Below are 24531 nucleotides of genomic sequence, written 5' to 3' on the forward strand. Positions count from 1 at the left end.
TTTTTGATATCCAATAAATGAGATACTTAAGAGAAGTACACTGAGTGTCCAGATTATTATGCATTCAGAGATCATAATAATCTTACCACTCAGTGTATATTTCTTGTAGAAATTTTGGGAGAGGATAAAAAAGGATAAGTGTATATAAGAAAATCTTTGAAATTATTAAAGGTGCTACTTAACGTGCTATTTAAAGTATAAAGTATACTGAGTTTATACTAAAACTGAATGTACAAGAGAGTTGTGCCAACAGAATGACTCCCACACATAGAGTATGTGTGTTGGATGATATGCTTATTTTACAGAAATAAGTGAACTGAGAATTTTATGCCATATCCACAGCCATCAGCCCTTCTATTTGCTACTATGCTCAGCGGTGATCATTTTGATTGGAAAAATTAAACAACAGGAAAGAAAAAAATGATTTTCAGAACAAAGCCTATATTACAGTATCACCTTTAGGAAATTAGGAGAATTAAAAACCCTTCATTTATAAAATCATGTTTGCCTGGTAGTTTTAATGAGTTGCATATTTTGTTTGTTGTTGTTAATCCTCACCAGAGGATATTTTTGCATTGATTTTTAGTGAGAGTAGAAAGGAGAGGGAGAGACAGAGAGAAACATCGATGTGAGAAAGACACATCAACTGGTTGCCTGATGCACCCCAACCAAGGCAGGGAACCTGCATCCAAGGTACATGCCCTCGACTAGAATTAAACCCTTCAGTCCATGCACCAAGGCTCTATCCACTGAACTAAGGCTGGTAAGCTGCATTTTAATTTTTTATTAAGAAAAATTACATCCAGTGCATAACTCTTCCCATCGGCTGGCATAAATGGAATGAATTTGTCTCAAGGGAATGTCTGTCAGATTTCTAAGATAAATGACCACACTTCTGTAAAGGATCACATTTGTGAGCAATGATAAACTTGAACAATGATTAATCAATATCAGGATTGAATTAATTCCATTCAAATGATTTACCATATGTCTCAAAGTTGACCCACACTTGGGTTAAATAATAATAATAAAGCTGCCAGAAGACATATTTTAGAAGATTTTCTTTTCATGACATTTAGAATGTCATGATTGAAAATGCAGAATAAAGTTTGTTCACTCACAAAACTGCATTTGAACTTAGCATCACCAAGACTTCGAAAGGATAAAAGTCATTTATGGATGACTTATTGCATGAGAAGGACTTCACACTCATGATTGAATTTAATCTTTGCAAAAGCCTGTGATACTGGAACTATTATCCTAGACTTATAGACAAAGTCAGGTTAAATAACTGATTCTAGACCATATAGGCAATACACAGGAATGGAGAAACTCAAGCCCACATCTCCATGACACCATAGTTCATGGTCATATCCGTTAATCTATGCAGTCTGGGAAGTCAGGAGACTTGGGTTTTCAATCAACAAGGAAAAGATTCAGGGATATGAATCACAGAGGTGTACACTTGGGTGGTCTCTGTGGGACTGGATGCTGAGTTTTGAATTTCTCTCCTTATTTGTGAGATTGAAAGAGGATTGGAGAGATAAATTAGAATCCTAGAAGCTGATGATATAAAGCTACACATTTCCTAGAAGGACTCAAAAGCTTTATTCACATTTATGTTTCTGAAGAGCTATCTGGCGCATGTTGGCAAAGCCTATGGTAAAACCAGATTACCTGTATGAAACATTTCATTGAGATGCTTGTTTTAATGGGTTACATTTCACATTGAAGGTGAGACTCACTAAACTTATTTTTTCCCTACAATTTTGGATTCAGTCTTTGCAAATACTGAAACAATAGTAGAGCAAGATCTAACCCAGCCAGCTAACTCTTTTGCAGAGATCCATACTCTGGGAGATGTGGCTCAGTTGGCTGAAGCATCATCCTATACACTGAAAAATTGTAGGCTCAATTTTGGTCATGGCACATACCATGGGTTTGATTCCCCCCGTCAGGTGAAGGCAATCAATCAATGTCTCACTCTCACATTGATGTTTCTCTCTCTCTTTCTCTCTCATACTGCCTTCCTCTCCTTCTAAAATCAATAAAAGCATTAAAAAAAAAAGATATGGAGATTCTGTGTCCCAGAAAATTAAGACTGAAAGGATATAAAAGGAGACAGGTTCAAAGCTCTCTGTCTTCAATTGCCTTATTCACAAACAACAGCAACTACAATGTCCCTGGTTGATAATGGACAGTATTTATTGGAACCTTATGATGGGCCTGGTGATGTGCTCAGCATTTTAAGACATCGGCTTGCTGATAGGATGTATCCGTATCCCATTTTTCAGACTGAGAAACAGAAGTTATGGAGTAGGTGCAACATGTGCTCAGACACAGAGCCAATGGAGCCCGAGCCAAGATTAAAACCTAAGTCTGTCGGGCCTCCGTGTCTGACCTCTCAGCCACTGCATAATTTTTTTAAGAATTTTAAATATCACACTAAATATTATTTGAATTTTGGTTAGGGTTAGGGTTATTTCTCCTTTCTATCACTATCTTTTCTGGTCCTCACAATCACCCTATCAAGGAGAAATGATCATCTGAATACAGCAGAGTGGGTCACTGAGGATCACGGGACATAATCATGTTCACATAAGATACACACTGAAGCCCAATTCCTGATACAAACATAATGGGAAATGAAAGTCTCTCACTTTCCAACACATCTCCATTTTTTTCCCCTTCTACTTCCCTCCTGGGGAAAAGTGCATATACCACACACAAGGAACATTATTTTGAATACATTTTTATAAGCTATACATTATAATTATGGAAATGAAATTGTCATCAACTTTAATCATGCTAATATGCTCATTTTTTATATAAGAAAAAAAACAGAAATAAATATTCATTTACACCTAAGGCCTCAAGAACTGAAATTAAAATTTACTTGAAGGTAGAAAATTAGTATAAAAAGTAGGATGCATTCGTTACCCTACCCACTTTCCTCCATTAAAAAATAATTTATACAAGTCATCATCTTTAAAAATGATTTGAGGCTTTTAAGAGCATCAAGTCAAACCAACTATGAACAACTAAATTTTTGTAGGGAGGTGTGCCCTCTATTCTTTGCATGGAGACTTTCCTCTGTGTCCTACTAGGTCTCTGCAGGATTGAGGGGGTGGGATGGTGGCTAGAAAAGTTGATTAGTCTTTGAGCATTCACTTAGGTCTATTTTTGCATGAAGTATACACATTTATATACATAGAGGCATATTCATAAATACACAGCTTGCAGAATTCTGGTGAGTTGTGACAATCCAAGCATGTGTCATAAGATCTTGTATCATAACAAATATGCTAAAAATTTTAGTTCCCTTTATTCAGTCCTTTCTTCCAGGACAATCTGTAACTGCTTTCAGGTTTTGGTTATAATCGATCAGTTTAGAGTAACTGAAAATCTCTGTACAGCTTCACAACTGTCCTGGACAGGAACTGGTAGAACTCATAACTGACAAAAATGCATCTGGGACACTACTCTACTAGAAGTAGCTCCAGCCTCTTTGATCCAGTTCAGTTGAAATGTGCCTGGTCTACACTTCAACTTACTGCTTTTATATCCAGGATGGATAGAAATTATTTATGGCCAGTGCTAAGAACAAGAACATTAAAAGTAGTATTTACTACAATTAATGAATACTTATAAAATTTAACCTATCGCACTTTATATGGGCCGTGTACAACACTGAGGGTTTACTTTCATTCTATCTTTTCATGCTCACAATAAGCCCCAGAAACCTGAAGTCTCCAAGACTGAAGTGGAACTTCAATTATCTATCTCTAAGTCAATAAAGACTGCTTTGTAACAGATACACCTTTCATTCAATAATACACCTTCCACTCAACAGCCCTAAAATGAGACAGATTTGGGCTAAATTCCAACCCTGCCACACTGTGGCTGCATGAAATTAAGTACCATCCATTGGAAGCATTTTACTTTCACCTATAACTCCCTGATTTGAAAAACAAGTTCACAGTGTTGCTTACCTCACAGGGCTTTTGCCAGGATTATGTATGCAAAACATGATAATGTAATGCAAAGTTCAGACTACTTTACAGTAAATATTAGTTATCTGGTTTAGTAATTAAATTGTTAGGGATGCATAACTCTTAGTCATATATTTTTCATAAGAAATATTTCCTCTGGCTAATATTATTTGGATGCTTTTGATTGTAAATATCCAGAAAACTCAATGAAGCATAGTTTTAAAATGACTGAAAATTTAGTTGAGCATGTAATTTCAACATTCATAGTGAATTTGGACATAATTTGATCCAGGTTTTAATTTTAATTTTGTTGGCTATTTTCTTGACTCAACTTGTTTCTGTTTTTTTGTGTTAAATGCTCAGAAAAGTTTCCCTCATGTTTGAAAATGACTAGAGAAGCCCTAAACTTCATGTTTATATTCTGCAAGGTTCAAAAGGAGCTTAAGGTTCTAAGGGAAAGTGTTGATGCTCCTTGTAACTGAACTACAACTGAAACCAGCCAGTATCGCCAGGGGAAGTTGTGGTAGCAGTTGGCTGAGGGCTAAACTAACAGAACCAAAAACTGTAGCAAGTAGAAAATGATTAACTCACTTATCCCCATCCTGGGCTTGCCCCGGAACCAGAGGCAAGTTTGTAGTAACTTCCAATTCTTTTTTCTAGGGCAGTAAGGAAGAGATGGAGGACTAAGAATAGAGGTATATGAATGAGGCATTGTGAAAATTATATTCTTCAAATAGATTTCCTACTTCTGTATTAGAACCTTTTCTACAACATCCCCTGAGTTCTCACATCTGCAGGCATAATATGCCTTGGCATTTTTAGCTTAGTATCTGGAGTTAGGCATGCTGACTCCTATTCCAAACCTCAACTGTGAAGGAGCTGTGGGATCTTCAACAAGTGGCATCTGATCCCTGGGCATCAATGTTTTCACTTGCAAAAAAGGAGGCTGGGATGGAAGACCTCAAAGTTACCGATAGTTTCCTGGGTCACAATGAACTCAACACATTTTCCTTATAAATAGCGAAGGAAGATGACTGTAAAGAAATCTCCCGACTTCTGTTCTAGAAATTACACAAAATAACCCAAGTTCCTTTTATCTTTTCTCTCCCCCGTTCCATTTTCTATCCCTTTAATCTTTTTGTGTTGATAGACTATTCCAATTTCTCCACATCCCACTCTATGTAGGAAATCTCTAACAGGAAAAAACATCTTAAAGAGATATTAATAACATCTCCTACGTAAGTAGGGCTCTATTCCAAGAAATTACTGTGAATCTTGCCTGAGTGTTTAATGCTATTTTTGTTGTTGTTGTTCTTGCAAATTTCCATAGGCTATTTTAGTAGGTAGTTAAAATGTTCTACTACTTTTTTTTTTAGTTTACAGTTATTTTTTCTTATAAAATTTAAAGACAATGAAATGCACAATTTTAATACATTTACTGAATTTTGACATTCATCCACCTATGTAACATACCTTTTATCAATAATTAGAATACTGTCATTTTACAATATTCTTCATGTCCCTTACTAGTCAAAAAACATATCCATAGCCTTAGAAGCTATGTTTACTCTACTATAGGATTAATATGCCTGTTTATAACTTCATATAAATAAAATCATGCAGGAAGCGTGGGGGAGGTGGAGAAGGTAAAGGGTGGATAGATGGTGATGGATGGAGAATTGACTTGGAATGAACACAGTATACAGCACACAGATGATGTTTTGTAGAATTGTGCACCTGAAATCTCTATAGTTTTGTTAACCAGTGTCACCCATTAAATTGATTAAAAATAAATAAGTCCATCCAACATGTGCTCTTTTGTAAAAAGAAAAAAAAAATTCTCTTTCTTCACAGTTAATTGACTATATTAGTGCACAAAATGAGTTTGTGTGACTCTCTCCGCACTGTTATTCTTTTCAAGCTTGTTTTTGTTCTGCTTTGCCTTCCCATATATTGTAAATTTTAGAACTAGCTTGGTGATATCCTCAAAGAAAACTTTAGTTGGGATTGCTTTGAATCCATAAGTAAGTTTTCAGACTACTGATATCTTAACAGTATATAAACTATTGATACAACTTTAATCTTCAATATCTAAAAGAAAATGCCTTGCAGTTTCCTTCCTTCTTTGTTGTACTGGGATGAAAGCCAGAATTTAAAATATTAGCGTCAGCCTTCAGAAGAGAGAAGAAAAGCAAACCCACAAGTTGTGAGGAATCTCCAGCTAAGGATGGGGGATTAAAAAATAATAATCCCAATAAATAAATCAGTAATTTATAAAACTGAACTGCTGGTGTACTGATGGACATCAATTTTTTTTTAAGATAATACAAAGGAAGATGGCTAGGAAACACTGTTGTAACAATCCTCAGATGATAAAGGGAAAATGTAGTGACAAAGTATTTGAGATGGAGCAAAAAGATGGCTTGGTTTATTTAACCCATTTCACCAAACAGAAAAGCCTTAAATGGAACCTTACTCAACAGGTACAACAATTTTATAGAAGATTAAAAAAAAAAATCAAGAAGTTCAACAAACACATTTCTAACTTATACTGAATCTCTTTGTTCCAGAATGGTTGAGTTATTAGGGTTACCAATAAGTGCTACAGATATTCTAGGAGAGAGTAATGAGTGCCAAACTAGGAGAAAGTGAATGAAGATCAATATGAGTTAGGCCTTAAATAATACTTCAATTATAACTTTTCACAAAATTGAGAAAAGTTAATGTAATGATAAAGATACTATCAGCTTTCCTTCAATAAGACAATATTTTTTACATTACTAATTATTTGCAATTATTTTTCACTGTTCATATTTGTCCTTATAACCCCAGCACCTCACAAAATGTTGGGCTCATAAGGAAGTCCCTCACTGTAATCTCTCAGGTTATTTGACATGATTAACATAAAGAGTAGTTCCTGTTATTATTTCCCATTTATCCTTTAAATCTCAGGATTCATTTAACTAGCTTTTACTAAAATATTTTGTTAATGGAGTTTGGAGTGTAAAACCTCTCAAAATTTATTGATGTCAATAGAAATTATTCATTTAATTACCTGTATAGTTAGAGTTTGGTAATGAAAAATGATAAAATATATAACTAGTTTTTTTGAATCAAGAAAGGATTATTAACATTATAGCATTAAATTATAAAGTTCCCGTTATTAGTCATATTTATTCATGAGAGGTAATTTGATATCTTACAAATTAAGCCAATACATGATGTAACCTCTTGCAGTCTAATTTTTCATGGATGAGCTCTTGCATATTTAATATCCTTGGAGGTTATATTTTTAACATAGTCTAATTATCACTTTCCCTTTATTTCTATTCAGTTTGACACAGCCACTTTGCCTAAAATAATTTAATATTCTTATGAATGAGACTAAAGGCCCGGTGCATGAATTTGTGCATGGGTGGGGTCTGTCTAGCCCACCCCGATGGGAGTCCATCTGGGGTGGGGTAGCTGGGAAAAGGGACCACAGATGGTTGGCTGGCTGGCTCACTCCCAGTTGGGGTGTTAGCGGCTGATTGGGAGTGGTGCTGGCCAGGGGAAGGTGCTAAGAGAGGGCTCCAGGGCATGTCTGGCCTGTCTCAGTCCCAAACAGCCCAACCCCAGCAGAAAACTAACCTACCAATCAAAGCATCTGCCCCCTGGTGATCAATGCATGTCAAACAACTGGCCAACCTGTCGACTGTCTGCCCCCAGTGCACGTCACAGCAACCAGTTGAGCAGCCTTAGCATATCATTAACATATTATACTTTGATTGGTTGAATGTACAACCAGACACTTAGCATATTGGGCTTTTATTATGTAGGATAGTGTAAAACTAACTTATAGCATCAAACTTCCTCCTTATTTATGCCAACAACTATAGTGAATTAACATACTAGAATGTGAGAACAAAGGGCCCTCAAAGAGAAGTGAAAAAAACATTCTTCACAATTTTCATATTACTTTTGGAGAATTTAAAACATTTCAAGTTTGAATACCACATATTTACACTACAACTCAGAGTCCTTGGTAGTCTAATTAATACAGAAGAAAAATAACTTTCTTATCCCTTTTCCTTCCGTTGCATCCTTATCCATCACACTAGGCACTGTGCTGGCTGGTTGGACCCAGGTACTCTGGGCAGGACTAGATATGCCTGATGAGACATCACATGGCATTTCTGCACAGTGAGATCTCTGCCTAGACACACACCTAGCTAACCTGGACAACATTCCTGGAGTTAGATGCTTGCACCTAAATTCTAATCCTAGCTGGTTATGTCACCTCCCTTTGCCTCAGTTAATTTCTAAAACTAATTAATAGCAATATCTACCTTTTAATGTTGCCCAGATCATAACAATTCAATGAGCTAATCCATGTCATATAAATATTTTAGCCTAACATATCCTATGATAATAGTTCAACTATTATCAGTTATACTATTATGAATAGGTCTAAATTTTAGACAATTATTTATTCTAAGTCAATGACTCTCCTGCATCCCTCTCTCCATCCTTCATTTAATAAAACTGAATAGATGGTAAGGATTTATTAACTTTGGGGACTATATCAAGACTTTCCAAAGGGCCAATAAACTTTAAATACTTTAAAGGGCGATCCAGGTCAGCCATCCTAAATACTTGGTCTATGCCCTTATAGATTTTGGATCCAACCGAGTATTAGAGACTGATAAAATGACTGTTTCTGGTATTATATCCAGTGATAATAAAATATGCTTGTATTAAGACAAAGAGCAATTAAGAAAACCAGAAAGGAAAAAAAAGGAAAACATGTGATCATAATCACTACCTTTTATTTCATAGCCAGTTGCCTTACGGGGGTTGGGGAAATTTAAACCACTTTTAATCCATAATGGGCTAAGCTATGCACAAGACCATGCTGTGAAACATGGAAAATCTATAATAGACATTTATAATTTAATTCTCAGAATGTTCTTGTTAATATATTTTCCTCGGTCGAGAAGAGATTCAATGTCCAGCAAATGTGGGCAGTACTTAGAGATGGCCAGAAACATATTGATTTGCAGGTTTCATATTGGGGTCTCCACCTGTCATTGCAAACATTCTCCATTCAATATGGACATTAGCACCACTTCTGCACAATGACCTCATCCGGCTAACGCAAGAGAAGAGGTTGCTATGTCTTCAGCAAGCACTCTAATCAAATAAATCAAATATACATTTCTTCTCACATCTGGACTCTGATCTACTCATGTGCTGACTTTAATACTCATCCCAGGACTCTCAAATCTAACTGATGATGTGTTTGCACAATATGGAAAGGAGTCATCAACCACAAAGCCCAACTTGAAGCTGAGCTGAATTTCAAAGCCTAAATAGTTAATGCGTTGTGATCTGTACTTGCTGAAAGGCTTAAGACAACCAGGCTGTGTATGTACCTATTATCATTCATGGGCTTACAATTTAATTTTCATTGCCTGAACTATTTCTATTTGTGGGGAGGGCTCCCAGCTTAGCACATCTTAAATCAAGGTAAGAATGGTTATCACCTTCTGCCATCAATGGATACATTTCTCTCAACAATAAAAACTGCACTTTACATGTTACCAATCTTAATTCTATATGATTTATTGGTAGTCATGAATCAACCCTTGTGAGCACTGAAAGATTTGTCATCATTCATTGAAGGCATGATCCCCTACTTCAGGGGTTTTCTAGAATTCCTATAGAAGAAGTAATTGTGAAATACTTGCAACATGCTATACTTATAGGTAGGGACAGCAGAGAATTTCTGGCTTATCTTGGTGGGTTCCACTGAAGATACCAGAATGCCTGTCATTCATTGAGCTATTTGAACAACAATTTCAAATTCTTGTTCTCTGCTCTCGGCACATTCATTCCACAGTAATTGAGAAATTCTGCCTATTGTATGTTTGCACAAAAACATATAATTTACCTTTCCAGAGAACATGTTTGAATTTTAATATGTATAATTATCGAATTTTGTTTTCCTTGGGAACTTCTTATTCCTGGTTAGGAAAAATCAGACAAATAAGTAGCCTAATTCTTACTCTCAGCCACCTGAAAGATGATTTAGAAAGGAAATTATTTTTCACTGAGGCATTAATGTTATCTGATGACAGGTTAGAAAAATGAGAATCACTCTAAAGGGAACTACAGATTGAAGCCGGTAGTTATTAGAACTCTTATTAGATGCATAAGAGGGCTAATGAGTTCATCTCTGAGCTGCCTCACTTTCCCAAAGATGGTGAGTCACTAGAAGACCAGTAACAGCAAAAAACACAGAGGATAATATATTAATCAAATGTGCACTTGTGTGTTGCCTATGGTTTGGACACGTGTGGCTCACAGAATGTTCTAGTCAGTCCTCCATCAAAGGTGAGACCCAGTCAATCATTTCTATAAAATACTTCTTGTCACTATGAAAGTGCCATTTCCCACCTCCTTTAGACAGCATTAGAGTATTCTACTTCCCCACTCTTGGGTGACAGTAAGATTTTAGTTGTAATTCACTCTCCTCTTGGCAATCAGGAAGATTCACACACACACACACACACACACACACACACACACACACACACACACTACATTTTTAACACCAAATAGGAACTCAAAAATAATTGCTGAATGGAAAATAGTATTGCTAATGACTAGGAAAATTTAGATAGTTCAGAATTCCCTATTCTATGACATAATTTTCCAGCTTTCAACTATACACAAAAATACAGAAGTTAGTGTTATTTATTAAATAATAATCCTCTTTGGTACCTTGGATTAAAAAGTCACCTAAACCTCTATTATTCATAAAGTATTTGAAGGGTATGCCTGACCTGCTTTAATACTCAGCAGCAATTAACCAGGCTAAGGAAAAAAAAATACAAAAATTTTTTAGAAAAACACACAAGATACATATTGGAATGAGATTTTACCAATTCCTTTAAGAAAAACAGATTACATTTCTGTATTTAATTTAAAATTTATAATGATAACTAGAGGCCTGATGCACAAAATTTGTACAAGGGTAGGCCCTCCCATCCCTGGCTGCCTCCCAGCCTTGGCTGCCAGGGCCCTTGTGGCCCAGCTGCCTTGCAGTCCTGCCTCTCACCCGCACCCACCTAGGCCTGGCACTGCCCACATTTGCTGCCACACACCCCCGTCCCCCAGTTCTGCAGAATCCTCTGATTGATCACCCCTCAGAGGATGGCCTGGTCTCTCTCTGCAGGGTGATCCATCACAGAGCACCTCCCCCTCTCCCCACCCTACCCCCGTCAATTGCTCTGCAGAGGGTGGCTTAGGTGGCCTTCTTTGAGGTGATTGTGGAGCCCTGATTGGTCTCCCCACTGGCCAGTGGCCTGAGCCTCCCTCTGCTGGGCAATCGTGGGGCAATGGTGGGGCCCCCTAACCAATCGCATCCAATGGTGCCAGTGCATGTCACAGCATGGTCATCTGGAAGGTCATTCAGATGGTCATTCTGCTATTCGGTGGCTTGGTCAATTTGCATATTATGCTTTTAGAATTATAGAAGATAGTTGCCATTTTGCTCAACTCTGTGTTTTGCCTCCATTTACCAGAGCCAACCTATTTTTGATGAAGTGTTCACACAATAAAAATGCAAACACCATGTAAAAGGGATAGCTCACTCAATCAAAGCTATTGAATTTATGGGTTTAAAATCATCTTAGAGCAATGTAGCTCAACATCCCTCTAAAAACAACTTTTCAGTGGTTACCTGGCCTCTTATGCGTATTTCTAAGAAAGGGGTAGGCCACATTTAGTGGCCTATTCAACTTTCATTACTTTTATTATCACTATTGTTATTAGGTGTTTCCATTCTTTTGCACTGAGCTAAACCCTATCTCCTTATAATTTCCACTCATCTTTTGCCCACTGGACCTGTGCAGAATCTCTCCAGACACCAGCCCCACTTAGATTCAACTCACCATCACCAATCTCCTCCAACTTTTCCTTTTTGTCCAGCTTGCTACTTTTAGCGCATCCCATGGCAACAAAGAGTGCTGACAATCGTTCAGATTATGCTCTTTTGTCCTCAACCCTTCATTCCTGGTTAAACACCTTTAGCTCATAGTTATCTCATGAAGTTTAATTGTCACCGAATAATGCATCATTTACATTAAAGCAGTCATGAATATGTAAATCTCATAAACTCTTTCTTCCAATGTCAGATTAGGAAAGATTTGAATATGTCACATCACATTGGCTACAGGGCATCTACCTAGTGTCTTTGTGTGCCTCCCAGTCTGGGGTGGTTTTCAATTGATTGCAATTCTTATGTCCTTCCCAATTCCTTGACCCATACACAGGCTTCTCTTAGTCAGTATGAAGTTTTTTTTAATGATAGAATTTCTAAAGAGAATGGGAAAATCAAATTGTTTTTCTTCCCCTCTTGTATAGCAAGTCATCATCATCATCATCATCATCATGACCTCTGTTGTCATCACCACCACCATCATCACTACAATTAATTCATCCCATTTTTTAAATTTGTACTGAATTTTTAGAGAGGGAAGAAGGGAGAGGGAGAGAAAGAGAAACATGGCCTTGACCAGGAATCTAACCTTGTGTAGGACAATGCCCAACCAATTGAGCCACCCTGGCCTGGGCTATTCATCCTGTTATATGCTAAGTGCTTGACATATAATATGCAAATCATAAAATATTCCAAGAAGTATTATTATTCCTCTTTTAATAGCAAGGAAAAGGCTCAGAAATAGTCACCTCTCTGAGGTCATGCAGCTAGTAAGTCAGACAACCACAACTGTCAGACTTTCTGTAAGGGGTATACCCAGCCATATTTAGCATTGCCAGACTGGGAGTTTTTTACAATCTAGTAGCACAATATTCTTTTTTCACAATTTTTTAAAATTAGTTGACTTGTTTATAAAAGTAGTGGTGATAACTGTTTTCCATGTGTGGTGGCAAGGATTATATGTGATAATCTGTCAAATGCCTAGCACATTATAGCAGTGCAAGAATGTTTTCTATAATATTATGCTCCCTCTTCTCTTTGGTTCTGATATCTTCTCATGTATCATCTTATTGTTTTATTATTTCTCCTCCCCAAGAAAGGAAATGACCTAGAGAGCTTCCCTTCCTCACCCCCTAACACCCTGGAAATAGTATTTTCTACTTATAATCATTCCCTCCCCATGAATAGCAGAGGATAGTGTGCCACCTTCACCTCTTCCTCCTGTTACACAAATTCCACCCACTCAGGCTTCTCTCCCCCACTCACTATTCAGCACAGGTGCAAGGAAGGGTTTTCATTTCTTAGTGTCCTAAATAAGTGTGTTACCCAGTGTGTGGGGGGGGGGGGAGAGGGGGCAGGAGGAGAAAGGGAATGTATAGTTGGAAGTGAGCGATTCCTAAAGAAACCAAGATCTAAGAACAGACAGAAAATCAGATGCGAACTTGCGATGTGATAAGCTTTGCCCTGAATATATACGGATACTTTTATGATTCCAAGAGTTGATAATGCTTTTTTCTACAATTCCACTGAGGATTTACCTAAAACTCTCTCTACTCAGCTCAAAAATGCCCGTCATCCTTTTCCTTTTGATAAAGTGTTTCCCATTTAAGCCAATTAGTCAAATACCTCATGATATTCAGTGGTGGAAGGGATCCAAGTCTCTTCTCACATTAGTTAGCATTCTTTTCCCCCCACTGCATTCCTCATTCTGAATACCTCCCTGCCAAGCATTCTAAGCAAATCAAAGAAGTATTTTGAATGCAATGTTTCACCCTAGGAAGCCTCACGCCTTTCTCTAACACTTTACGGGTCACCCGGTGAATAACACTGATCATATTCTACACATGAAAGACCATTCACGGGACACATTCTTTGTTTCCAAGAAAACATCAAAGATTTGACGCTGCCACGGATTCTGTACTCCGGGTCACCTGAATCAGTATGATGCCGCTATGTTCAGGAGAAATGCCTGCGATTGAATAATCTATTTATAAATAACATCTTCTATTAAGTGTTAGTTTGCCCTTCATATAACCTGCATGGTAACACCTGCATGCCAGCACCATGAGTCCCTGCATGCTGCTGGGCTCTCGGCCCTGTGTTTCATCTCTTACCTTTAATTCTCCTTCCGCAAAGAAAGAGGCAAAAACTTTTGCAACTAGTGGCAATTCAATGTGCGTTAAACAGCCAGCCAGCTGTAAAATTACTATGGATATCTCAAGTGCCTGCTATCTGAGAAACCCGAGAAGCCAATAAAACCATGATACACGTCTCACCTTCAAGTTGCTTATAGCCCAAGAGGAAATACAGACAGGTGACAAGGAATGACAGAGCTGTGTAAGCATGCTAAAAAAAAAAAAAAAAAAAAAAAAAAAAAAAAAAGGCACATGTAATGTATCATGGGCTCATTGAGAAGTAATCAGATAACTATTCCCGCTTGGAAAGCAGAGGAAACACTGTAGGGGAGAGAGAAGCAGGGAGAAGAATACGTCGTGTTTCCACAGATGTAAGCATTTCTAACTCATGCACTGAACACAGTCCCTCTTCTCTCTCGGAGCATTAGCTTCCCACTAGTGTGCCAAGTGCACTTCCTAAAATGAGGGTCTTTATTTAGCACCAGAGCTAGAAAAAGTACCACTCAGTATATAGGCTTAACACTTCACTGCTATTTATCTGGCATAAAATGAAAGTCGGTGCTTATCTGTAGCCAGGAAAACCTAGATTCTAGAATTCCACCCTGGATCCTTGGACAAATTATTGTAGCTCCCTGAGATTCAGATTTCTCCACTAGAAGATGTCAAACAAGATAATGTTTAAATATAAAGAGATGCCAAAGAGCTAGTGAAACCCAGCCGGTGTGGCTTAAAGCATCAGCCCATGAACAAGAAGGTCAGGGTTCAATTCCCTGTCAGGGCACATGCCCAAGTTGCGGGCTCAATCTCCCTTAGGGAGCATACAGGAAGCAGCCGATTGATGATTCTCTCTCATCATTGATGTTTCTATCTCTTCCTCTTCCTTCCTCTCTCTAAAGTTGATAAAAATATTTTTTTTTAAAAAGGGCCGGTAATGACATTAGTCCTGAGTATCTTGGTTTACATCCTTGCTTGGTTTCAAATAGTTGAATGATAGGAACATAGTTCCAATTGTCAGTTTCATCATTCAGAAAACAGCGATAATAACCCTGCTCTGTCGTATGGCAATGAGAATAGAATCCCACAATGTAAAGGACTTAGAATAGTGTGTGGTATACGAACTGGTTACTACTAGGAATGCTTACTATCACTAGCAGCAGAACTAGTGGCAACAGGAGCAGAAGCAGAGTAGAAGGCTGAGGAGACGTGATTAGCAGCGGCTGCTAGGAAGACCAGTTTAATATGCCAGGATTCTGGGAGTCTATGCATCTTACTTCTTGATAAGATTCTCTTGACCACAGGAATATTTGCAGCTCTCACAGTAATTCTGTCGCCTAATATTTTTCTGCTGTGAAAAATAAAACCTGGAGGGCTCTTGCTAGAGAACAAATGTCCTCCAGCCACCACAATAAGCTCAGAAGTATTTGTAATCATGATTCTGATTATTCTAAGACAGAATCCATTATGTTCCCCAGCCATCCGACCCTGCCGATCCATGTTTGTCATTCCAATGACCCCCGGGAATAGCAGGGAGAGTCCCTTTCCAATACGGGTGGAGGAAGGCGGGTTTCACTGTCCCTTACACAGCGTGGTATGGAACCCCGGGATTCACCAGGGTCTTAGCTAACACCTCCACTTCCCAGACAATGAGAAGGCACATCCTGCAAGACTCCATGAGAGGCAGCGCAGGGGCACACCATATACAAATGACAGATGGGGGCCATCACCAATGCCAGCCAGCCAGCAGCCTCCAGAAAACACCCAGGGAATGAAGGACGGGAAACTAAAAGAATAAACACATTGTCTTGGGCTGATGGGAAGAGAGCATGGCATGTTTGCAAGCAGGTGGTTGTGATACACACAAACCTTTATTTCCGGAAAAAGGCTGAGCCGGGTGGCAAAACACTGTGAGCTAATTACGTTCTCTGGTGTCCACACACACCAACCTCCCAGCTCCACCCAGACGTGGCATGGATTTATGGGCCATTAAATGTGCCAGGTGTTATATTCAACACTGCACGTGAAGTTGCTCCTTCCGTGTTTCTGACACCTGGGTGCAATGGTTAAGCAGGGGCTTGAAAGTGAAAGCTCCCTGGTCCAGCCAAGATCCATCATTTATTAGTGTGGGGACTTGGGGGTAAGATAATCTTGTTTAAGCCATCCCTTTTATCTCTAAACTGAGAGAGAGAAAAGTATTGTTTTCTAGCCCCTCCAGAGAGAGGAACCTCATCCAAAATGTTATTCAGATGTTGATACTGAAGACACCACACACACACACACACACACACACACACACACACACACACCCCAGAAGTATGTGAAGACATGACAATGTTTATTATTCACAGGATGAGTGTTTCATGGGGCAGAGCAGGCTTCCCAAGCTGATCCTAAGATGGCTCCAGAGATCAGGGGAAGGAGGTTGGCATTGAGTTTTAAGGGTGATGAGGCAGTAGGGCTGAAGCAAGGGTTCCTGTAGTTTTAACGTCCTCCTGGCACTGAAGCAGGTGGTACCCAGGCTTTATAGCTTGCTTAGGTAAGGGGTAGAAAGGGAGGAGGAGGGGAGGAAACCCTCAATGCTATTAGCAACCATAAAAAATGAAGTTCTTTATGACAAGTGTCTGCCTTCAGAGCTTTCTTATGAAGATTTTCTGAAATAGTTAACACCTAATTCTTCGTGCTGTGTCAGGCACAAGTCAGTTGGATACGCTGTGCTACCTGATGATTGGGGAGAGTCTACATAACCCCATTGGACACCTTAGAACACTGAGGCTCAGAGAGGAAATAGCGCTACTCTGCTAGCAAGAGGAAAGGCAGGAATTCGGGTCCAACTCTTACACCGAGCTTTTCACTACAAAACAAGCAAATGCTCACCTGCACACTAGGCTGGCCAGAGCAAAGAGAAGAAGAAAACTAAAACACAGGAGGAAAAGCGCAATTTGAAAGGCAAGGAGCCAACAATGACCACGTGATCAGGCCAGTGCCCACGGCGGCTGATGGAAACATCATTCCTGGGGAAGTAGAGAAGAGCTCATTCTCAGGGTATCGCATCCAAGTCAGGAGGGATCCGGGCACCTTCAGGTCCAGACCCCTTCCACATAACAACCAGCTGTCCCTTGCGCCCTGGGTTTAGTTCATTCCACATCAATGCCTGTGTGAGATTTCTAGCTCTACTGCAAAGCTTCAGCGTAAGCTTGCAAGAGGGCGGTGTGGCTTGGGTTTTGGTATTTCCAATTATACTGAGTGTCCTAAGGTTGCCATGTTTACCAAATGAAAATATGATACACCCAGTTAAGCTTGAATCTCAAATAAAAAGACAAATGGATTCTAAGTATGAAAAGCACTGTGGGGTCAGTGACATATTGCGTGGCCTGGTGATGTCCTTGGCAGGGATTAATATAAATTGTCTAAACCCTCTATGAATTTTTTTCTCTAATTTCCTTCACAGAGGAAGATGTTACTCTTTGGGACAATTAGTACTGATTCTTAATTTGCCTATTATTCAAAATTTACAAATATTAAGCCATGTACTTGAAGACAGTCCCATTTTGGGTTGTTTCCCTTTCTGCATAGACAAGTACATTGGTACATGTATAGACCCTAAGCAAACAGGACTGCTTTCCATCCAAGGACCAAGTTCCAAGCAAGCCCATGGTAACAGATCATATATGTATTGTAATTGTAAGTCTCAAGAGACAAATAGATGATTCTTCTTTTCTCTCTCAGGGGAGTGGTGTTTCACATTTTACAATAACTAAAAAGTGATCTTGCGATGGAGCAAAACAGTGAATTCAATGCAAATGATCAGACTTTGATGGCGATAGTCCATTTCCACAGAGTCGGATTTCTTAGCCTGGAGTCAACCCCCTTTGGAAGGAATACGCATGACTCTGGAATCCAAATCAGCGTGGCATCAAAAATTCTCCGAGTGGCTTTCCGAAGCTGCCAGCACCTTTGGCTCCTCCAGAAAGAGAGAAAAAAAAATTTATTTTCCTGCTTGTGGCTCATAATTATAGAGGAAGCCTCATTTTGCCTTTTCTCACACTTTGCTCTTCTGCAAATCAATGAAGAAAAAGAAGAGGGGGAGGGGAGCCTCTGAACGCATTATTGTGTACAAAATACCTGCAATCAGTCCCTTCTATTATTTATAATCTCCAGAGTGGAGATGAGAGCTAATTTCTCTACAGATATCTCAATTGAAAGATGTTAGTTCACTGACATCCTAGTAAATCGAAGAATTTTTTTTATTTCACCTTTATTATTTGTTTCATTACATCTATTATTCATCATTTATGTATCTGGTCTATAAAAAGAGAAATAAAAGAATCTAGAGCAGAAACCTGCAGAAAGAATTTTCCTGAATGATTACACCTTTTGTATTTTATCTCACAAGCATTTATTGAACAGCTGATGAGTATTTTTGTTATACTGTCAACGGCTCATGTCACAAAAATCTGGTCTCATTTGAGTCTTTGCTGAATCTCTTGTACAAATACAAAATTGTCACATTATGTATAATTGACATATAATTCACATGCCATACAATTCACTCATTGAAGTGTTAAAATTCAATGTTTTTAGTAAATTCAGAGTTGTGCAATCATCACAAAAATGGAATTTTCGGACATCTACATCTCCACAAAGGAAACCCTGTCTCCATCAGCAATTCCTTCCCCTCCTTCCCACAAACTCTCAATCCAGCCCAAGGTGACCACTCCTCTGCTTTCTGGCTCAAAGATCTGCCCATTCTGGACTTCAGGACTTTCCCTACCTGGCACATCACTACTGGTCCTTGAGGGCTCTGCTCAGTCACCATCCCCTGACTGCCTTCTTTAAACCCTTAAAGATCTAATCCCTCTCTTGTCTGCACCCCCACACCTTTTATATGTAAATCAACTAAGGTGATGAGCTTTCTCCCACCATTCTGATTAGGCCTTCGAATTAGAGTTATGCATTAAAAAATAATAATAATTTTTGCTATCTCTACTTCTTATATGATGTGTGACACACTCAAATGTTTGCCAATGAACAACAAACTAATGATATATGCTTTCCACAACATCTCATTCTAAACATATTACAAGGATGATGAATATCTAAGAGTATTTATTGGAGAAGATGTATTTATGTAATATATCTAAGTGTATTTATGTACACTGATTGCCTCTTAAAATTCTCTCTCTCTCTCTCTCTCTCTCTCTCTCTCTCACACACACACACACACACACACACACACACACACACAAAGGAAAACCTCCCTTCCCCATGGCTACTCAATAAATAAATAACCCACACTCGTAAAGCTTGTCAAAGTACTACTTCCCACAGGAGAATGTGCTCCTCTCTCTCATTTATCTAGGCATGTGCAGAAGCTTTTGACCTAATTTAGCATAGATAAATGACCCATGATGTGAAATTTCCAACAGTTTAATAATGCATTTAACTCAAAGTGACACTTACTTGCAGCTGCCTTAAAGCACTTTGGAGGCGATCTATGTCTCTTTGAAATGATGGATGTGAGGAGCAGGCCTGGGTGAGAGAGCCCCCGCCCAGCTCCCTTAGGGAAGCAGCTAGGAAATCCTCTTTCCATTGCCCAGAGCAAACCCAGAGCTTGTGAGACTTAGTTTAACATAATATGTGCATTTTCTAATAGCATGTACAGTTATGGCCATTAGCTGGGCTGTAATACGAAGCTTTTTGTATCCCGTATAATACTCCCTTTTTTTCTGTGATATATTTAAAAGGTATTATTGATTTCCCCCTACAAAAAACAAATTAAGAGCAGAACATTTTGCTCCATATTTAGAATTCTTTCATAATCTACAGAATAATTTATCTGAGACATACTTATTTTTGCATGTCTTTAGAATCATATGCCAGGTAAGAGAAATTTTTATCTTGTTCTTGTTAAATTCAATAATCACAAAATCGGTCCATCTAAGCAGGGGCTGTGCATCATGTTCAGTAGTACTACAGTTAAAAACTGGGAGGTGAGCCCTAACTGGTTTGGCTCAGTGGATAGAGCATTGACCTATGGACTGAAAGGTCCCAGGTTCAATTCCGGTGAAGGGCATGTATCTTGGTTGCAGGCATATCCCCAGTGAGGGGTGTGCAGGAGGCAGCTATGTTTCTAGCTCTCTACCCCTCTCCCTTCCTCTCTGTAAAAAAAAAAAAAAAAATTTATAAAAGGGGAAGTGAGAGAGGGTGAACTGCCTAATTCCTGATTTCTCTGTCCACTTCTTTTGGAAAGACAGTTCATATTTTGTTGTAAAAATATGTAGTCATTAGTAAGGCAACAGGGGCATTAATGTCTGTGGTAGACATTAAGAACAAAGAATTGTACTTTTTTTCTTTTAAAAAACATTTTTATTGATTTCAGAGAGGAAGGGAGAGAGAGATAGAAACATCAATGGTGAGAGAATCATTGATCGGCTTCCGCCTGCACATCCCGTACGGAGCCCACAACCCGGGGATGTGCCCTGACTAGGAATTGATTCTTGGCCTCTTGTTTCATAGGTCGATGTTCAACCACTGAGTCACACCAGCTGTGCTTCTTTTTTCTGGTCACATAATCTTTTTTGTAATACTGAAGAGGACATATTTTTAATACTGCAGAGGACACAATAAGCAACTGCCACCGTCTTTTACTCAGCCAGTCTTTGAGTTTGGTGATCGCTTTGGGAAACATTCCAGAGCTTTAGTAACGGGCAAAGTATGATGTGAATTACTAGTATAGTCATTTTTTGAGTTTAATTTAATCAAATGATTATATCCAGGTGGGGAGGAATGTGCAGAATTTGGGGGGAAATACAAACTGGAATTGGATACAAGACTAGGAACATGCTATCTGGAGGCCAGAGCCTGCCCAATTCCGGAACTTGAGGCCAACATCCCAAAGAGATTGCACCTTCATTTATCTATAGACTTGGTTTGCTTGCAATAAGGATGTGAAATGTTTCATAGACATGGGTTGAACCTGTGCAAAATCACACGTTCACAAACAGTGTTCACACAGACGGCAGGAAAGTCAAGGAGTAATGGACTGATATTTAGATCCTCAGAAAGGCTTCTACTAATGCCTCTAAATTTCAGGTTCCAGCTGGCTCCAGACCTCAGCCAACCCTAACCAATGACCAGAAGTCCCAAATCAATGGACACAGAGGTAAGCCACCTTCACCCTCTGCCTGACATGGGCCTGAGGTGTCTCTCTGTGCTCCAAGCCCCCTAAGCTTTTCCTTATTTCCTACCAGACAGTCCCGTAGAAGGCAACTACTCCTTCAATAGGCTCCCCTTTTCTTTACATGTTTTTCTTGAACCATTTTTGCTTGTTTCTGAAACTGTGTAGTTTGCCTTGTGGAGTTTCATCCATCTTCATTTCCTTGATTAAATTTATAGGGATATTATTTAGGTTACATCTAGAGTGCTGATATGATTAACAGTTCTCATACCTACAGAATGTTGGTAATCTTTTTTTTTTTTTGGTTATGTACCACAAGACACTAAGAAACAAACAAAAAAAATGACAATCTCAGAAAATTATTTGCCACACAGAATTCAAATTCTTAATCTAAAAAGCACGTCTAAGGGGGAAGAAAGCAGCTAGGAAATCCAGAGAAAAATGGGTCTAAAGATATAAAAGAAAGTTGATAGAAAAGAAATAAATGCAAGGGATCTATTACCTTGTGAAAAATGCTCAACTCTCTCATGATAATATAAATAGAATTTAAAAACCACACTGAGGTGCCGTTTCTCATCTATAATATGTGTGGTAAAATTTTGACATCTTGCTCTGTTGGCAGCTATGGTAATGGAGGCATGTTAACACACCACTAGAGAGAAAGTAAAATGATACTACCCCCAGGAAGGGGAATTGGCAAGACTGAACAAAATCACGCACAGATTTCCCATTTGCCCCAATAATCCCACTTCAAGGAATCTCATATAATACCACGCTGGGGGGGAAAACTTAAACAGGCAAATGTGCAAGGTGATTTATTAAAGAATTTTTCTAACAGCAATAAAACTAGAAGCTACTTTCAATGATCATTTGCAAAGATCTTCTTAAATTCATCTCGATACATATTTGGAATGAATTATCATGCACCTGGAATTAAAGAAATGATGAATATCTTCCTATACTATAGTGATGATATTTAGAAAATGTTAAATTACAAAAGGAAGGTGGAAATAACCCTCATATGTTACAGTTTAGCTGAGAAGAAGATACTAACAGCTGTGTGTATATGTACACATACAACCATTTTTAGTTATATACTTTTTAACTAAATATAAACTTAGATTTAAAGCTAAGTTAGCTTAATTTTATTCTAAATTAAACTTATCTTAAACTAAGCTGAACTGAAATTTAAGCTATAGTATTATTCATAGAAGGATGAATAGTGTGAAGATAGAGATAGAAACTATATCTCTTTGAATACATCTTAGTTTATAGAGACCCTGGGACCAGGTAAATATACCATCCATTAAATTAAACAAAATTTAAATTTCAAGGATAAATTCTTGACATTGAACATCAAATTAAAAAGAAAATTTTTGTATCTAATTGTTAATACAATCACACAGAGAAGGAAATATTTTCTATGATTTTCAAAGGCTGCACATCCCTAATGTGATAAAACTACTGATAAACTTTAGAATTAAAACAGCTTTCAATACTAGTTATTGGTGGTAATGTTTGTATTACTACTAATGTGTGTTAGTAACTTGTGAGTGGCATGTGTATCAAAAGTAAATGACTAACCCTGACTGGTTTGGCTCAGTGGATAGAGCGTAGGTCTGTGGACTGAAGGGTCCCTGGATAAATTCCAGTCAAGGGCATATGCCTGGGTGGCAGGCTTGATCCCCAGTGGGGGGCATGCAGGAGGCAGCTGACCAATGATTCTCTCATTGATGTTTCTCTCTCTCTCCTCCTCTCTTCCTCTCTGAAATCATTAAATGAGAAAATTGATAAAAATATTTGAGAATCAAGTTTTCATTGAGGAGGAAAGTAGATAAAGATTTAAGCTTGATGAAGTTATTCAATAATTATATCTTGACTTTGAATTGGAATATCAGTATATACTTTCTGTGTATTTACATTATGCATCTCCTAGAGTGGTCCACTGTACACAGACTTAAAACATTTGTGACTAACCCAGTAACGATACCATATTAGTACTCAGATACCCATCAGCCTCTAAATACCATATCCCACTGAAAAGAACAAGGACTCCTTGGAGAATTAACTGACTGGTGGTTGGGGACAAAATATGTTCAGGACACAACGTGGGTCATCTTATCATATCACAGAGTAAGGAAACTATTGAAAATTACTGAGTCTTGTCAAAGGACAAAGGAGCCAATTTGAGTATATACACACTGGCTGAACATAGATTTTGAGAATCAATAATGAGAGTAACTATAATATAATGGGACACTCATATAGGTATGACAACAAAATTTTGCATAATATAACATCCTGCCTGGTATAGATTGTGAATGAAAGTAGTTTCAAAATTATTAATTCTAACAACAACCATACACTAAAGAGAAGATCAAAATACAGCTTCAGCATCTTAGCTAATATCTAATGTTATCTGTTTATCAAATTATATGGATATATAGAACTTAAATTCTAAAACAGTGGATGGGTGGTATTTCCTTATACCCCAGGAGCTAGTTAAGACAGACACAATCTTCCTATGTACATGATAATTTTTTATAAAAAGTTATACTTTTGCTAAATACACAAAGATCAATGTTTCATTATCATCAGATATCATATTATAAATACGCACCTGTTTTTTTCTTTAAAAAGTCCATGGTAGCATTTTACTATTTAGCATTTTATTTAATAATTTTTTTTAAATGTGAATAGTTGAGTTTCATAGAAAGGGTATTATTTTATTGTCAAGGCTATCAGTTACTATTGGATATATTAAATCAATCACCTTTTTTCATACTATAAGGGCAAGTTTATTTAGAAAGTCACAGAGGTAGAGAAGCTGGGCTGCGTGGCTCAGGAAGTAAGTTGCGGAGGCAAAAGAAGGGCCCTTGGTGCTTAGGAGAGAGAAAGGAAAGGTAATATACCCAGGGGGAGAAGAGGGGAGGGGAGAGATGTGGGCATGCTCCCGAGAGCGGTAGAACGTGCCCATTCATCTTTGTAAATCTACTACATATGACCTATTTTATTTTATTTATATATATATATATATATATATATATATATATATATATATATATATATATATATTATTGAGTTTTTACAGAGAGGAAGAGAGAGGGATAGAGAGTTAGAAATATCGATGAAAGAGAATCATCGACCAGCTGCCTCTTGCACACCCACTACTGGGGATGTGCCCTGCAACCAAGGTACATGCCCTTGACCAGAATCAAACCTGGGACCTTTCAGTCTGCAGGCCGA

At 38.2% G+C, this 24531-nt stretch overlaps 1 long non-coding RNA gene across 1 annotated transcript; it reads right to left on the reverse strand.

The window, feature by feature from the left end:
- Positions 1 to 592: 592 nt before the first annotated feature.
- Positions 593 to 24531, reverse strand: LOC118720457. The gene is made up of 2 exons (XR_004988443.1): positions 24495 to 24531; positions 593 to 702 (listed from the first exon to the last, which is right to left on the reverse strand). It is a non-coding gene; the product is annotated as an uncharacterized LOC118720457 (long non-coding RNA).

Source organism: Pipistrellus kuhlii, unplaced genomic scaffold (assembly GCF_014108245.1).
Source record: "Pipistrellus kuhlii isolate mPipKuh1 unplaced genomic scaffold, mPipKuh1.p scaffold_m20_p_17, whole genome shotgun sequence".
Lineage (NCBI taxonomy): Eukaryota > Metazoa > Chordata > Mammalia > Chiroptera > Vespertilionidae > Pipistrellus > Pipistrellus kuhlii.